Raw genomic sequence first — 18,863 nt, forward strand, 5'->3', positions numbered from 1 at the left:
GACCACTTTGCCTGGTTCAGCTGTTTGGCATGTGGCTTTTATATTTTCTACAGGACTGTTATCGCACTCTGTCTTCATTATAACAATGTTAATTGCTGGCTCTTCATATAACCCAGTACATGCATACACATGTAATACATTTGACGTTCACACACAAATATTCAAGGCACACGTGCAAGGGAAAAACATGGAAATACTAATATTCTGACAGACAGTCAGTTGAACAATTTACTGAGGCATAAATCAGTATTACACAGTGCAGGTCCCAAAACTACTGTTATGTTGTCATTTTCCCAGTATTGTTTTTCAGTGTAGATTCATGTGAATTTTGCATGAGACAGTGTCACGGCATGCTTCCCTTCAAATGTTAGGATAGGTAAGTGTGCTAGCTTTGCGTATGCTTGTTGTGCCTAATGCTGGCTGATAAACAACTATTCAGGTCATGCCATGATATCCACTGGTAAGCTGTGTTATGCATGCCATGCCATGGCCTTGAGTAAGTTGCTCACATTGTGTGATGGATAAAATGTCCCTGACATGTTCCGGTAATGAAAATGTCAATAAGTACAGATAATGAGACATAGGAAGGCATTGAATGGATGCGGAGCCATCTGCTAACACCAGAACTGTTAATTATAATTGTACTACATAATCATTTTGGGACCATTTCATCTGAGATTGTATTTTAAATGAGAACTGCAATGAGTGCTAATATACCTTTATTCTCATATGCATATCTCACATGTTGACAGGATGTTACCTAATGTCTGTTAGATTGCAGATGTGCACATCGGTTTCAGTTTAATCCCAGCTATGATTTTCACATGGATGTGCCACCTGGTAGACAGCTGTTTTTCATTGTCATGGTTTTGATTACTGACATACATCACATATGGAGGTACACTTGACTATGGCCATAACATATTATAAGGTTTCATACTGTTTTCTGCCTGTTCATTGTGTCACAGTGGGTATGTTATGCAAACAGGTAGCATCAGGTATGCATGTGTAATTTCTTTCATGTGTTGTGATTCATCTTGACAGAATGTAGGATTCATTGCCAATCATCTGTCAGATGTCGGTGGTGTGATCATGCTAGGCCACTGCAAGAGTCCTCTGATGATGACAACCATGACAGCAATGAGGATGACAATGAGGAAGCTACACCTGCCATCATACCTACTACACCTGGGAGGAGATGATGCTAGGAACCACAACAAGATGATTACTGAGATCAGATCCAGCAGGTCGTGACCGATGTGTTTCGCAGAAAGATGAGGGACATAATGGTGAATATCTTTCAGGACATGGCACAGGCTATGCATGACTCATTCAGGGAGATAGCCTGTGAGATAATTTGTGATGTTTTTCCCATCATTAAAGTCCTTCAGCTTCATAAGTATTATCTGTGTGATCCATTTGTGTAATGCTGCCACCATGGTGTTTGCCATATCAGTGAGTGGACTGTATATGCACACTTGTGCATGCATGCCGTTTTGCTACCATGCATATGTGTTACAGGTCTAATCATACAGTGCAGATATCATGTGACATTTACCATTATGTTTCAACGTGTGCATAACACACATTACCGCATTAGACTTTCCATCAACATTCAGCTCCTACTATGGAGTTACTGCTAAAATAATTCCACTATAAACTTGTGTGCTCCTAACAGAAACTTCCAAACAATAGGTTCTCCATATTCTACCACTACCACAATGTTATGGGTATGATTTCTGTATTGCCATATCACATATGTGCAATAGAAGACCATGTCCTTGCCTCTATGTTTTGGATGACATTTGTCATGCTGTCCCACTGGCATAATGGCACTGTGTATTGCATGTGTAGGCAATGCTGATGCCATGTTGTCTCATATAAATGTATCTCATACATGTGGGCATTCCTCTTTTACTGAATGCATAGAATGCTAATGTAACATTCATGTATACCCCGTGGTAATGATAATTTATTCAGTAGCTGTACAGTATGCCATCTTTGGTGTCTGTTACATTTCCACATCCATTCATTATTCACATAAAGTCACACCTTTCAGCAAATGGTGTACACATTCAATGATTTATGTACATGTCTCTGCACATGATCTGATCCATAGGGAAACGCTATTGTACCTTTGAAGAAAAACACCATTGTACCTTTGAAATGTGAGCAGTCACTAACTTCATGTTAATGTGCTGTAATGCTACTCATAAAACACCAGAGTCAGTGACATTTAAATGCAGGTGTTTATTCCACATGTTGTTTTACATTGACATGACAGTATATGTCTATGTGATACCAATTCTTAGCTTGCTTACCTATGCCTATTGTTGTTATATGATTGCAGAATATGTGTGTGATTTATACAGGACCATTTTTATTGATGTCAGCAATGCAGTCTGCCCATGTGAGATACATTGGCCATTTGCATCAATGTGTTTTGGGTTGACTTCAACACCATCCTATGTGGTGTACACATGCATTTGCAATGTGTCACCTTACCATGCTTTATTGTTGGCCTACAAAGATTGGATGCCATGTCTTCCTTGATGTGGGCCCATTTTGTGTACCTCCCTTCTGCTTTTGTAAGTATGTAATATATCTTGCAGTTATGTTCTCCTCTGTTGGAAATCCTGTCCATTTTCATGTTTTAGTTTGGTTACAAGGTCAACATGTGCCAACTCTATGACCATTATACAGACGCAGGACATATCCACACAAGTCACTGGCTACTGTTTGCAATGCATCCTTGTTCTTGTTTTACTTGTGCGTTACATATTAACCAGTGTACAGTGTTTAAATTCATGTGCACAACCTGATGTTTTTTTATCTAGCGGTAATGTTAGATTTGTGACCATATGTTATTATCACGTCACTGATGTATGTGCATATATGTGTTGGCATTGCTTTCATCTAATTTCCTATTAGGCTACTGAAGGTCATACATGTACGTCTACATCTGTGTGTTGCCTTTGACATGATATATGTGTGTGACATATGCAATCCATTGCATTTTTGTTTGAGTTGTGTACACCTACTTGTGTGGTTAACAGCCAGTTTGCTGTTTTTTTCCCCAGTACTGCTGTTTGGCACTGTTCTTGATTGTTTGCCTTTGACATGCATAATCAGAGGTTCTGTTCTGTCCTCAGCTGGTATTATCTAGCATTTCAAGATCTGCATTTGCTCATCTGTGATATTGCTTGATATACATTTGCACTGCTGGATATTGGTTTATTTATCCAATGTGTACTGAGACTCCTATTTATTACCCTACAACACATAACTACCATTGGTTATACACATCCAGGTATGACTGCCACACAGTTTCAACATGCCATAATATGATGGTGCACAGATATATATGTATTAGTGTATTTCACCATGGCTGGTATGCATCCCCACCCTGTTTGACAACTTGCCTGTGTTTGCAGTGTGTGACTCTGTAATTTATCTGTCCTTAAAGTTTATTTCCAAGCTTTGATTGTCATGTGTTGTGATATTCTCCACCTCTTTCCCAGTCTTTACCTTTCCTTCTATTCTTAATAAAAATGGGGCCTATTCCCACAAAAAAAATGCCCATGCCCTCTCACTGTTCTTCAGACTTTCCTGTTCAACATATCTATTGTGCATCCCTCTTCTTCACCCATACCCCACATCTGCTTTTCTATCTCACTATTTCCTAGGATATATGCAATACCTGTGCTCCCCACACATGTCCTGCACCCATTGTTAGCTACTGTTAGCTGTGGCACTGTAGCCATGATTGCCCATTGCCTTTATTAATGTTTTTATTAGTCCTTTTACAAATTCTCTCAGAATTCATCAGTGATATCTAGCATATTTTATTAATAATGGACTTACAGAGATATTTCATGGCTGCCACTCCGCTTACTGGAGAGATTATTTTGCAGATATGTATTTACAAATGTCCGGCTGCTTAGATTATAATATTCTTTCTATAACTTTTTTTAATGTGCAACATGCTTTGTGAGAGAGCTTCTATTGACTTACAAAGTAGATGTGACTGATATACAGTGCTGCTACTAATGAGAAACTCTTTTATGCACTGAGATATTCTAACTTCACTGTAGCATATTTACATAATACATGCTTATCAGAAATGCACTGGATTCCACATACTTTATGGAATCCATCCCCTGGTGTAGCAATAAAACCCACAGCAATCTCCACCAAAAGCAAGTGTGCTGCTGACACTGTGTTACTGTGCTATTGTGAAACAGATATTCCTACACAATCATGTCAGTAAGCATGCTTCCCTTGGACCTTGTCACCTGTGTTGGACACTGCACCAACTGTTTTACATTGTGAGCACTGAAATGAGGTATTTATCTGCCGTCTTAACATACTACACCTCTTCTATAAATATTTAGTATATTGTTATGTACATGTTAGGCAGGAGTGCACATCACCACTATCTATCAAAGATACACTTTGTAAGCTGAGTACAAACAGTGTATGTGGGTAACAGAATAGTTAAAAAGCACAGTGTAATTGCAGACTTATATTAGTGTGGATACTTTGTTGTCTAAATGTTTAGATTTCTCCAGATTAATGTGTTACTTATTTATTCTTCAAAGATTTGTATAACGTCTGCCTGTACTACTGCCTACTTTACTCTACTGCTGTTTGCCCTTATATCACTTTGTCAAGTTTTTTTAATGTAGCATGTCCTTGTTTCTAAAATACTAATGCCTGCATGTTTCTGTACCCCATTATTTGATATGTCATCCATACCTCTCAACCTCTTAGTGCAAGAAATCTGGGAAAAGCCAAAAATAATGGGGGAACAAAGGCACCAGAATAGGGACAAATGTTAAATATTGCTCTTAGAAACTTGGAAAGTTGCGAGAATAAAAGGTGCTTGGTTAGCATGCATTTTCTGAAGGATGTGAAGTCTAAAACTCAAATGTTTGATATAACTTAGAGACTTCAATCCTCAATGATTTGCCAGAAAACCACAATGAGCAACAGACAAAAATATAAGTCAACAATCTGGGCATTCTGAGAAAACCTGGACTGTTGAGATGCATGATGTCATCTGTTTTTCTCACAATCCTGCATTCAATACATTTTGCCCTGAGTATTACTGACAGACACCAACACAACTTCAACATGATGGCTTTGTCCTGCCCTCAGGCTTCTACTGCTTGCCAATACCCCACCTGAGATGTAGGTAGTACACCATGGTTTAATATTTATTTAAAAGTATTGCTGCCAGTTCCTACTGATAACTGCTCTAAGGAAGTTGTCCTTTTTGAGAACCTAAGCAATGATTTTATTTATAGTGCACAGCATCTGTTTTTTGTTGTTTTTTTATGCTTTGCAGTGCTTTCCTCTGTATCTTTGAAGAAGCTGCCTTTCTTGCTACTTCTTGTTCAATGTAAACTTTATGTGCTACTGTATCGTAACCTAGTATTATACAAATAAAACACTATTATTTTATAAGATAAAGCAATGCGCACCCTTTTCACATTTCCTGACCTCTGAAGCTGTTGATTTCTCATTGTGTGCATGCATACACTGCTTGACTACTACATATTTTCATTGGTAGCCTACTTCACTCCCTAGCCACTCCATTCCCCAACCACCCCAGGATTCAGAACTTTATATATCTATAAACCCCCACCTCTCATTACATATGGCACCAAATATGTATAGACACCCAACAACAGAACATTATGATCTCTTCTAAACCTAATACTACTGTATATGAAACAGCATTTTAACAATTATAACCCAACTTTAAACCAGCATCAGCCTTGCTGCACTACACTTTCCAACAGTTACAAGCCATACTTAACTAGTACTATAGTAAAATAATTAAGAGGTAGAATTTATATAATCCTGTGCATTATATATATTTTACTAATACCTAAACTACCCTTAACATTGTTCTGACTTCTCTTCTTTGGTAATGTTATGTTTTCTTCACCTACCTATTACATTTTTTTCAGATACAAATGACAGCAAGTTTTACTCTGATTGTGTAAATACTGCTTTCCAAGTTATGTCAATTTTCTATACTCATCTGTTAGAGTACACATCTAATTAAATGTCTTTGTCTTAGCAAACAGCACTTCACACTAGATCTTTAACTACTCCAAAGAAACATTGCAATGCAAACCATACTTAAGCAATTAAAATGTGCCTTTTCCTGGTTATACTTATATTACAAGTTTGTAATACCCATGCAAATCCAGGCCCACTGACCTTGGCAACTGTAACCCCTAAACATCAAAAATACTTCACGTAAGTCTCCACAGGTGGCATAGATAGGTAATGCCCTGACTACAGCCAGGTGACCTGGGTTCAACTAGTGGGTTAGCTGTCTGAGTGTGCAAGCAGAGAAGAAGGAAGAGCACACCCTGGACTACATGAAAAGAGACATGGAAGACCTCTCGGATCATGTGGCCCAGGCAGGTATGACCCTAGCCCTGAGTAGCATCCTGCCTTCGCCCAGAATGATACAACAATATAAGGACAAAATGATTGACTTAAACAATTGGCTAAGCTTCTGGTGTCATTCAAAGGGGATCCAGTATCTGTCTGCCTGGGACGACATGATTGACAGACCATGATGCTTTGCCAGAGATGGTCTGCACCTGTCGCCCCTGGGATTCAGGTTACTACCTAAGGCTGTTGCCACCCCTATAGTGCCTTTTTTAGGCAAAGTTCAAAGGACAAAACCACCACCGTAACAGGTACAAGCATGCAAAATCTGAAGGCAATGCTACTCAATGCTAGAAGTCTAAACCTCAAAATGCACTCCCTCGAGGCATTCCTAAAAATGGAGAACATCGATATCTGTGCAGTAAGTGAGACCTGGTTCAAGGCTCCAGACAGCACCCCTGCAATACCAGGCTACAACTCTTACCACTCTTTTCAGCCACAAAACCAAGACCGAAACACTAAAGGTGGAGGAGTGTCCATATTCACCAAGGATATTCACACCTCCAGGCTAGTTGCCCAACACAATGCATCTGAAATTCTCCAGGTGCAACTAACACTAGGTAAGACTGAAATCCAACTTGTAGCTTGCTACAGATCCCCCACCATACCCCAAGATTCTCATTACACCTTTCCAAACATACTGGAAAATAATAAGAAAGAACCAAACACCCTAATACTGGGTGATTTTAACTAACATGCCATTAACTGGGAAAACTACTCGGGTACCAACAGCTTTGCCCAACGGTTCTTGAAATTCATAAATTGCAACGCCTTGGATCAACTAATCCATAGTCCCACCAGGGGCTCCAATATCCTAGACCTGGTTATTACCAACATGGGAAAGCGACGCTCCACACCTATGGTCACCTCCTCGTTAGTCAGGTCTGACCATAAGCTAATCACCCTTAACATTCACATCCCTCCCCCACCTCCAGTAAGTAAACCTCCATAAAAAACTTCTCCAAAGCCAACTTCATGCTACTCAAGTCAGAAGTGACAAACTTCATGACACCCATGCAGACGGGAACTGAAAGTTCAACTGCTGAATCCTACACTAAGGCACTATACGAGCACATCCACTCATGTATGTATTGTGCCATCCCAAATAGAACCAAGATGCTCTCATCCAAAAAAAGGAAGCCAATCTGGTGGTCCCCTGCCATAAACAAACTTTACAACAAAAGGAAGAAACTGTTGCAGAAAAGAGGAAAATCCCAGGATGCAAAAAACTTCCTTACCAGCCTCAGTAAGAAACTGAGATACCTCATAAAATCCTCCAAAGCTAGTTACAAAAATAAAATTGCCAAAGATTCCAAAGGCAACCACAACGCATTCTATAACTATGTCAAGAATCTAAATGGCAGTACGCAGATCTGCTCTGAGCTAAAACAGAATGGCATTAAATATACTGATCCCAAGGATATTGCCAATATCCTGGCAGATCGATTCAGTGCCAACTTCACCCCCTCTCACCCCCTAAATGGCCCATTTCAATACCGGAAGATTGCCAAATTCCGGTAATAGCAGCCACACAGGTAAAAAATGCACTCTCCAAAGCTAAGAATACAGCATCCATGGGACCAGATGACATCCCAGGCTGTGTACTACATGAACTACAATATGAACTGGCACCTCACCTAAGTGTCATGTTTAATCATAGCCTCACCTCAGGTTTTGCACCCACTGAGTGGCGCAGAGCTGCAGTTATCCCACTCCACAAGGGGGGATCCACCTTGGATCCCGGAAACTACTGTCCCATCAGTCTGACAAGCCTTATCTGCAAGGCCATGGAGCATATTATCATGGAACTTATAAACAAAGACATTGGCAACCTTTAAACACTGGACCCCACCCAGTTTGGATTCGTGAAGGGCCAGTCATGTCTCCTGAACCTTATTTATTTCTTCAAATCAGTCTCCAGAGCCATGGACAAGGGTAAGGTGGTCCACACAGCCTATCTAGACCTTGCCAAGGCCTTTGACACCATCCCCCACTCTGGAATCATAGATAAACTTACTAAGCTGGGCATTAATCCCTACGTCACCCAATGGGTTGCTAACTGGCTTTCTGATAGAACCCACACTGTAAAAGTAGCCGACTCCAAATCCAGCTCCAGACAAGTGACAAGTGGAGTACCTCAGGGTTCAGTCCTGGGACTGCTCTTGTTTGGCATCTACTTCTCTGAAGTACAGGCCAACACTAAGGCACTCTGGATAACAAAGTTCACAGATGACTGCAAACTGGGAGCCATTATTGAATCCCCAAATGATGTGGATACTCTACAAAAGGGCCTTACAGAAACAGATGCTTGGTGCCAGTGCCATGGGCTCAAGCTCAATGCCAAGAAATGTATAGTTATCCCCTTTGGGAAAAACATGTATCCTTGAATTACCATATAGGTGGCAGTACACTAAACACCGAAAGTGTGATAAGAGACTTAGGGACACAGGTGGACAGTGGTCTCACCTTCAATAACCACATCACCACAACAGTCAGGAAATCCTTCTATGTGGCACACCTCATCACTAAGGGCTTTTCATCCAGAAAAAAGGAGGTCATTGTCCCACTGTACTCATCCCTCATTAGACCCATTATAGAATACAACGCCCCATTTGGTATGTACCTCTCAAGACATCTGCAACAACTGGAAAGGCCGCAAGAAGTACCTCACTAAAAAAATCACAGGCCTAAAGTAGATGCCCTACGCTGACCATCTTAAAAAACTCCAGCTATACTCTGTCGCATATCGTCTACTCAGAGGCGATCTCTGCTTAACATAGAAGGCCATGTCAAACCCAGAGCTGTTGGACATGCTACACTTAAAGAAATCCCAATCCCTCAGAGCCACATGCTCCAGGGATCTAAACCTTGTCATCACAATAAACAAAACATGCTGGAGGGATAGGTTCCTGACCCAGAGACTCCCTAGACTCTGGAATAGATTGCCCATACATGTCAAGCAGAGTGCCTCTTTGGTCCTCTTCAAAAGGAACCTTGACGATTGGATGGGAGAAAGAAAATTCACCCCAGGGATCACGTCAGTCGCCCTGCAAGACAGGGGTCCAGGGAAGTAAATAGTGTGGGAAAAAATAGCCAGGAAATTGTTCTGGTTAGGCTTCTATAGGTCCTAGGGCTGATAGCCTAGTAAAAACCTATGAACCTATGAACCTTGAGAAGATGGTCACTCTGAGAACATTCACACTTTTGATTTCCCTGGTAGATATTGAGGAAACAACAACTCATGTCTTGCTTCTGGATGGACAGTCCTGTTGATGGTAACCAAATGCATAAATGAGGGTTAGATTGGCACTGATATCCATTTCATGACCCATCCATTTGGTATCACAGGGTCAGCTGACAACAAAAACATAAGATGAAATATTCCTCAAAAGAAGTGTGATGCTCCCCCACAAGCTGCAATCTCCTCACCAGCCTTAAAATTAAGTCAGATTTAGGCCAGGGGAGAATAAGATGGGTTCAGTAGAACCAGTGGGCAAGGAGAGGCCTTGGGAATTGCTGATGGTCAGCTGTAGGAAGCCAAAAATATGCAGCAAAAGGCATGGCTCACCAGGTTACATGGACATATGTGGACTAAACAATAAATCACCTCAGCTAGAACTATGGAATTCTCAACTTAACCAAAGGAAGTAGCTTTAACTGAAATGTGGTTAAAAGATATCTCCTGTATGCCAAATGAAATCACTAATGATCTCTCACGTTTTACATGTAAAAGGCCAGGTAAAACAGTAGGAGGAAGTGTCATGGTTTTAGTTAGGAAAAATGTAAACCATTCCCCTGCACTTTTAACAAAGTATAGCACCACCTTTGGCAAAGATCCAAAATTGTTATTTGTAAAACTAACTTTTGCCAGCCATACAGATATCCTGTTACTATTGTTTACTTTCCCAACCTCACTACGTTTCAAAATTGTTAGAAAAAAAATGTGAGCTAAACAAAAAGCTTTACAAATTAATTCTTCTGGGAGATATAAATCGAGATTGATCTTGCTCTTTCAAGACCCAGAGTAACAGAATTGTAGCTATAAACAATGTTATACAAATAGGGTCAGCTGGAACAAGTCCAAATACTGAATCAAACAGAATCCAATCATAGTGGTTTTATTAACCTCCTGCCCAAATAAAATAAGTAAATTACAAGTACTATTAGACAATGTCATTGACCACTATCCTATACTTATCACCTGGTCTATAAAATCTAACATGCTTAAGCCATGTCCAATATGCTCTAGAGAACTTGATTCAGTAGGCTAGACTGCTGTTTCAACACTATTAACTGCCTTATCAATATTTTATAATTTCAGCCTAGTTCATGCCATACTTTTTCCAATTACAAGAAGATGTCCATCCACCCCTTCTATGTCTGCCGATTTACTACATTTATTAAAGGGAAGAGAGAAGGCTTGTTCAGACTGGAAGAAGACCTGCAATAATCTAGAAATAAACATTCACTATCAAAATTTAAGAAATACAACTAGACTTCAAACTAATGCTGCTAAAGTTACATATATTAGTATGCAACAGTTTCTAATCTTGGACAGCCTAAATGCTTCTGGCAAACAATCAGGCCTATGGAAACCAAAGTTTTCCAAAAGCTTCTAGACAACCTTTAGGCAAAACAGTGGCTTAAGTAAAATAAATATTTTTCTCGTAAGCCATTACTCATACTTTTTCAGCTTCCCCTCATACCACACCATGTCTACCTCTTCATAATATTCTAGAATATCTGCAATTTTCTTTCATTGCTATACAATACTTTCAGGTAATAGAACTATTTGAGAAACTAGACACATCATACATCCCTGATTATCAAATTAGTCATCCAAAAATACTAAACCTAGGCAGCTACAGACTCTTCAAACCACTTATTCAAAACTGCAGCCTCACTTTTAGCACAAAGGTTATCCCTTCAAGTTACAAACTTTCAGTTACTCTACCATTAGTCAAGCCCCTTCACCCTCCATTGCAACAACTTTTGGTCTATAGTTAATAACTGTCATCTTGGAAAAAATTAAGAAAAAAATGTGCATCTCTTGAAAAAATATTTTGAGCTCTCTCTGCTTACTGCTTGCTGCTTCTTGCTGTGGGATGGATTTGCAATCTTCTTAAGACACTCAGTCTTGCTGGCTGGATTCTGCTAAAATTCAAAGTCTGGTTATATTTGCATTCACAGTCTGTTGCATACAGAAACTTGCAGAATATACACTGATGAGAGAATATACTTTGCAGCATCAACTTTAGAGAGCAGTAACAAATAACTTTTTATAATAAATCAAACGGAACCACGTTGCAGCTTAAAAGTACTGTTCCAATTTTACTTCTCATATAGTACAGATGATGTGAGAGATATAACATTTACCTTAGGACTTGTGTCCCTACCATACCTCTAACATAACTGGATTTATACAGCTCTTTATATACAGTTTTAGTCCTGTAGAAACAATACTAAGCTTCCTTGTTTAACAATGTCTTGTAAGAGACCAGCTTGTCTGACAGTGTGAATATCCTGTAACAGTGTCCTGATGTCCATGTAGAAAAACATATTTTTGAGGAAACACATTGTTCTGTATTCTATTTGGATCTGTGTATATGAACATATGTTCTTGTGCCAATGCTGATAAGCATATCCTGTTTTTTTATGCAGAAAAACACATTGTCAGAGATCAGCTTTTCTGACAGTGTGAACATCCTGTATTTTATTTGGATCTTTGTATAAAAACATCTGTTCTTGTGTCATATCCTGTTTTTCCATGCAGAAAAACATATTTATGAGAAAACACATTGTCACAGTGTCATAAACATATCCTGTTGTTTTAGGAAACATATTGTGTCCATTTTTATATGCAGAATAACATGTCAGTGTTCTTTAAAAGCAGATTTTGCATTTTGTTCTTGCATACATCCTGTTTGAGTCTGAAATGTCCATTTTAAAAGCAGATTTTGTATTTTTTCCTGTTTGAGTCTGTAAGGAAAAATGTCCATTCACAAGCCATGGTAATTTAGTATGACTGCTGATCTCATATTACTAACCTCTGTTTCTGAATTTAAGATATTAATAAAATCTAACAATTCCCTGTTTTTAAACATACTCAAAACATTTTATATAGAAAACACATTAAGAAACAAACCTTTAGTTTGATACAACAAATCAAAATGCAATTTTACATAGTTAATACAATGATATTAAAGTATTACTACCAAAACTGAATGTATTTAACAACTTTTTCTTTTGCAGACCATTCTGTGAAAATATTTTATCAGTTATGAGCTTTTGCAATCACAGAATTTAATTTATGACTTAGAACTGTTTTATTAACTCTTTGCAACTGTTGAATTAACTATAGGAGACAGTAACCATGTGCTACTGCAAGCATTTATACAATACTGAAAACACACAATTTCAATGTCATTTTAACCATAACATTGTGATCATGTCTTTGAACTGCTCATTAACATCTTGGTAAAGTACTGAACTGGGCTTAGATAATAAATATTTGAAAGCAATTATTTTACTGGGGTAAAACCAGTGATATTACAACTTGACAAATTACTTTTGAACTTATTACGATGTATCCTGTACAGTATGTATTTACACAGACTGTTTGCTATTTATGCATTTCAATTTACTGGGTATACTGGACCCACTTTTTTTTAAAACATGTTTTTTCACACATATTTATTACTAGACATTCATTTAATTTGTAATGAATTCTTCTGCATTTGTACATACAATGACTATAAAGTACATTTAGTCTAATCTTACAAATTTAATAACATTAATATTAAGCAAAATCTTGGAAAATGTTTGCCTCTTTAGAAATATCTAGTGGAATTGCCACCAAATGCATATGTCCTGTTATTTTAAACTACATACTCAGCAATTAAAATATTCATGCTTTTTTATACCAACATTGTTTTGTCAAAAACATATTGAAATAGTGACCATTCTTGCTATTAGAAACATTTATGCATTTTGCATATCTTTATTCTCTCTTGTATAGCTTTAATAAAGCAATTTTAAATCATCTCTTGTTTTTAAACCATCTCTTGTATAGCTTTACAATTTAACAGGTTGTAAATACAATTTACTTCTAAACAATACAAAAATAACCATTATGATAGCTATTAACAACTTGTAAAATATCTTATCCTGTCAGGTTTAATCCAGTTTACCAGTATTTCTAATACACTAATACCTGTTTTCCCCCATAAAAGAGTATTGTCAAGAAGGAATGAGATATTTTTTCCTGTAGCTTTATTTTAGACCCTTATTATTTATTTTTATGTACCTTTATTTCAGACCCTTGTTGTTTATTTTTTCTGTAGCTTTATTTCAAACCCTTGTGCAGTGCTGCTTATACAGTCAGTGTAAAACTGAGAAAGTACCCCTCCCCCTGTAGTACTGCACTATTTACCTGCCCTATGCTGTGAGAATAGAATGTATGTCAGCCCAGCACTTTGGTTATGCATTTATTTTATTAGGTTACTAAATAAAGCTTTCACTGTATATTACCTCTAGTAGGTATTTACACCCTCCTGCACAATTGATTTGAACTGTATATATACTATAGCCCATTTGCTGGCTGTACTTGATGCAACTGAGTTTTTTTTGTCCTTTTAACATTTACTTGCAAACAGATTATAAGTGACATCTATGCACAATTGTGACATTTTATTACAATTACCAAATAGTGTTGCCTGTAAACATTTTAACAATTATGTTTTAATAACAATGATGCTTTAGAAAAACTCAAGCTACTTATCTGGCAATCAGTCTTGTTGTTTATCTTATCTTTCCAGCAATTCCTGTAACTTTTCATTCAGTCTAGGAAGGTCTATATTCTGTAAACTATAGTTAATTTTATACTACATAAATAGACATCATTTTACAATTACCTTACATGGATTTCAGTATTTTTTATTTATTTATCTATTTAACTGTCCTGCCATTAATTTTACAAAAACTGTTTGAATAATACCATCTGTGATTTTCTTTTTAAAATTCAGAACTTTAACTGTTTGGTGTTACTATATAATAGATATTAGTTTAACCAACACATTTATATTTATATTTGCTGTTGTCTGCCTGTTATTCTTGTGTATTGTAACAGATGTACTCTAGATGAAAAGAACACACATGCATGTCTGTCTTGTATATGTATATCTCTATACAAGTATGTCATGTCTTGTGACTTTAAATTTTTACTCATCTATTTTTATTTAATTTTATACACTAGAACAGTTTTGTTTACCTTTTGACTATGCTAATGAATGGCATTCATATGCTTTACTTTACTGTAGTACTGATCTATGTCTTGCTTTAACTGAATGAAAGTAAAACATTTAAGAATGATTTGTCCAGACATCAGATCCTACCATCCTACCATGTATGTTTAACCATTTTCAAAACATAAACATATTATAAAATATATTTCTTTTGCACAGATTAACTGTGTATGCAGGAAGTTCCCAGTCTCTGTCAGTTCAGCTAATTTATTTCCTTTATCCTGCAACTGCTGTTGAATTTCCTTGAATGTTGTATGGTCTTTCTGACATTCTTTAGTAAGCTGTTCTGCTGAATTTGAAACTCCTATGCACTTTTGAAAAGATGTGTGTATAACTTGTCTAAGCTTCCTGAACTCATTGTGTCTGTCTTTTAGAAGTTTACTACATTCTTTTGTAACAAAATGTACTAGGGGTTCTATCAGTAACTGATTTGACTCACATGTTGTGACAGGACATAACTGTTCAACATCAGAATGTAATAGAAACACTTTACCCTTAGTTAATTCTTCAGATCTGTTTTAGCAATATGATGCAATATTATTTTATGGCATAATACACAAAATGCAGTTTTTGTTAACATTTGTCATTTTTCACATGGTTTTCTTTGAGATACCAGTCAAATATTGTAATACATTTGCATAATGCCTTACTAAAGTTTGGTTTACTCCTGCATGAATTATAAATAATATTCATATTAATAATAAAAAAACTGTCTAAGAATATACAAACTATGTAAGAATATACAAACTCTGTTTAACATCATCCACACTAAATATGTGACACAGAAAAAAGTCTTACCAGTTAGCAAGAAAACAGGTGATCAGGCTGCTATTGCAGATGGATAGAAATTTTTCAGAGTTACTTGAGAAGCTGGTGAAGCACAACAGGCAGCGGACTACTGTGCTAGTGGACATTCACCTTTTCTTGAAGAATTTATGGCACATTTCTTGAACTAGTCTCATACTGCAAGCTGCATAAACTGGAATACTTCTTTTAGGATTTACTCATACATACAAATGTTAGTTACTGCAATTTGACTGAAGTGACCCTCTGCAGGGCTTACCATCACTCCTCCTGTGTTTGAATGCAGATTGTAGGTTCAAATGCAGGCTAGCCTGCCATTGAAAAAATTATATGGAGCTAGTCACTCAGCTGCCTCGCCATTGAAAAAATATTTTGAGCTCTCTCTGCTTACTGCTTGCTGCTTCTTGCTGTGGGATGGATTTGCAATCTTCTTAAGACACTCAGTCTTGCTGGCTGGATTCTGCTAAAATTCAAAGTCTGGTTATATTTGCATTCACAGTCTGTTGCATACAGAAACTTGCAGAATATACACTGATGAGAGAATATACTTTGCAGCATCAACTTTAGAGAGCAGTAACAAATAACTTTTTATAATAAATCAAACGGAACCAAAAGTACTGTTCCAACTTTACTTCTCATATAGTACAGATGATGTGAGAGATATAACATTTACCTTAGGACTTGTGTCCCTACCATACCTCTAACATAACTGGATTTATACAGCTCTTTATATACAGTTTTAGTCCTGTAGAAACAATACTAAGCTTCCTTGTTTAACAATGTCTTGTAAGAGACCAGCTTTTCTGACAGTGTGAATATCCTGTAACAGTGTCCTGATGTCCATGTAGAAAAACATGTTTTTGAGGAAACACATTGTTCTGTATTCTATTTGGATCTGTGTATATGAACATATGTTCTTGTGCCAATGCTGATAAGCATATCCTGTTTTAAACATATTTTTGAGAAAACACATTGTCAGAGATCAGCTTTTCTGACAGTGTGAACATCCTGTATTTTATTTGGATCTTTGTATAAAACATCTGTTCTTGTGTCATATCCTGTTTTTCCATGCAGAAAAACATATTTTTGAGAAAACACATTGTCACAGTGTCATAAACATATCCTGTTGTTTTAGGAAACATATTGTGTCCATTTTTATATGCAGAATAACATGTCAGTGTTCTTTAAAAGCAGATTTTGCATTTTTGTTCTTGCATACATCCTGTTTGAGTCTGTAAGGGAAAAATGTCCATTCTTTAAAAGCAGATTTTGTATTAAGCAGATTCCTTTTCCAAGCCATGGTAATTTAGTATGACTGCTGATCACATATTACTAAACTCTGTTTCTGCATTTAAGCAAGCCTTTTCTTTCAGCATATTTACAACATAATTAATTTCAGACTAATATTAATAAAATCTAACATCTCTGTCTATCAATCTATCTATATAGATAAATAGTTATATGCTAGATATATTAATAAGTATGACATAATGACAGATAAACTATATGGCTTTAGACCTAACTATAGCACTATAACTGTTCTGTTCTCTTTAACAGACCAAATATATACCAATATGGATAATAGTAAGGTTATACTGTAGGCTGCCCCTTACTATTACAAACACATGTACACTGTGAACATGAAGTTTCTGTATTGCTGAGAAATATTCTTTCCAACAACACTTTTAGTGGAAACAACTGCGCAATGAAAACAGTTAACATTAAAAAGTGGGCAGTAATTCACCCTTTTTTTCTTTAGCTTTTTGTTGTTATTTATAAATAATCTCCCTTGGCATGTAATACACACTGAATTGTGTATTATATGCAGGTGACATTGTCATAACAAGTGATCACAAACATTTTCAGAGACAAAATTATGTCCTGCCAACATGGAAATGGCTAACTAGAAATAAGTTAGCTAGAAATACAAACAAGAATATGATTATGTTATTCTGTTACCTGTCAAAGACTATGCACTGTTAAGAGTTTAAGTGTCACAGAGCCTAATGATATATCATTACCACAGCCAAAATAACAATAATATCTGAGAAGCTTGCTAGAGGAACACCTGTCTGCTCTGTAAATTAAAACTGGTTGCTAAATTTGTTTAGTGTTTTGTTCTTTAATTATTTTATGTTGTACTCTTTGTGTGTCTGTGTGTGTGTGTCTGCACATGTGGTTAAAAAGGAACTTTTTTAAAAGACCATCTACCCAATTAACAAAATAAATAAATAAACACAGAAAATATCTGTGGTTGGTTAAGGACTTAAACTTGTAAACTGTAAATAATACAATAAAGTCTCTGAAGAATGGAGAACAAAATGATATAGGTAGAGTAATTAAGGCATCTAAAGACTTAATAAAAGGGAACAAATGTGAGGTGAGGATGGCAGTGGGAAGACAAAGATAATGAACAGGCATTTGTCTTTGGATTCTGTGTCACAAAAGTGGGAGAAAGAATGAAACAAAAAACTAAAACCCAGAAACTTTGATCTCAGAGTTTGACAATTTGAAAGAATTACTTCGAAAGTAAATAATTAGTGAGTACTTAAACATTGCTAGGACAAAGGATCCAATGCAAGATGGATTCATAGAATGAAGACAATGTCAGACTTGACTAATATATTTAATTTACTAAATCATCAATGAAAAGATAAGGGACAAACTGCAGGACATTCCTACATTGAAAAAATACTGACATACACACACACACACACACACACACACACACACACACACACACACACACACACACACACACACACACACACACACACACACACACACACATATCTGCATCTATATCTATAGGGTCTATATTATATGAACAAAAGTTCATAAAATCGAACGCTGTAAACAGCGAAAATGCCGAACTTCAAAACCTTTATTGTGAGGGGCTGTGCCCCCCACACCCCACACTAATTTTATATACCAATTCCAAGATTGCACTACAGTGAGGAAAGGGCAAATTTCCTGATCTTCGCTGTACCACGATCTCACAAAAAACAGATCGATGAAAGGCATTTTCGTGTATACAGCCGTTCGATATTTTGGACTTTCATTCTTATAATAGGAACCCTATCTATATCTATAGCTATATCTATATATGGATCTGCTTCATATAGTCAACTTATCCCTTTGTCAACTTGTAGATCATCGAGACCACATTGTTAAAAACTTAAAATAATGAACTCCCAGAACATAGTAGTTTACCTCAGAGAAACTAACCACTTGTTCACCAAAAATTACAATAGAAACCAAAGCAAATTAAACCCACCGAAA

This window comes from Protopterus annectens, chromosome 3.part1 (assembly GCF_019279795.1).
Source record: "Protopterus annectens isolate FY-2018-M chromosome 3.part1, PAN1.0, whole genome shotgun sequence".
NCBI classification, from domain to species: Eukaryota; Metazoa; Chordata; order Ceratodontiformes; family Protopteridae; genus Protopterus; species Protopterus annectens.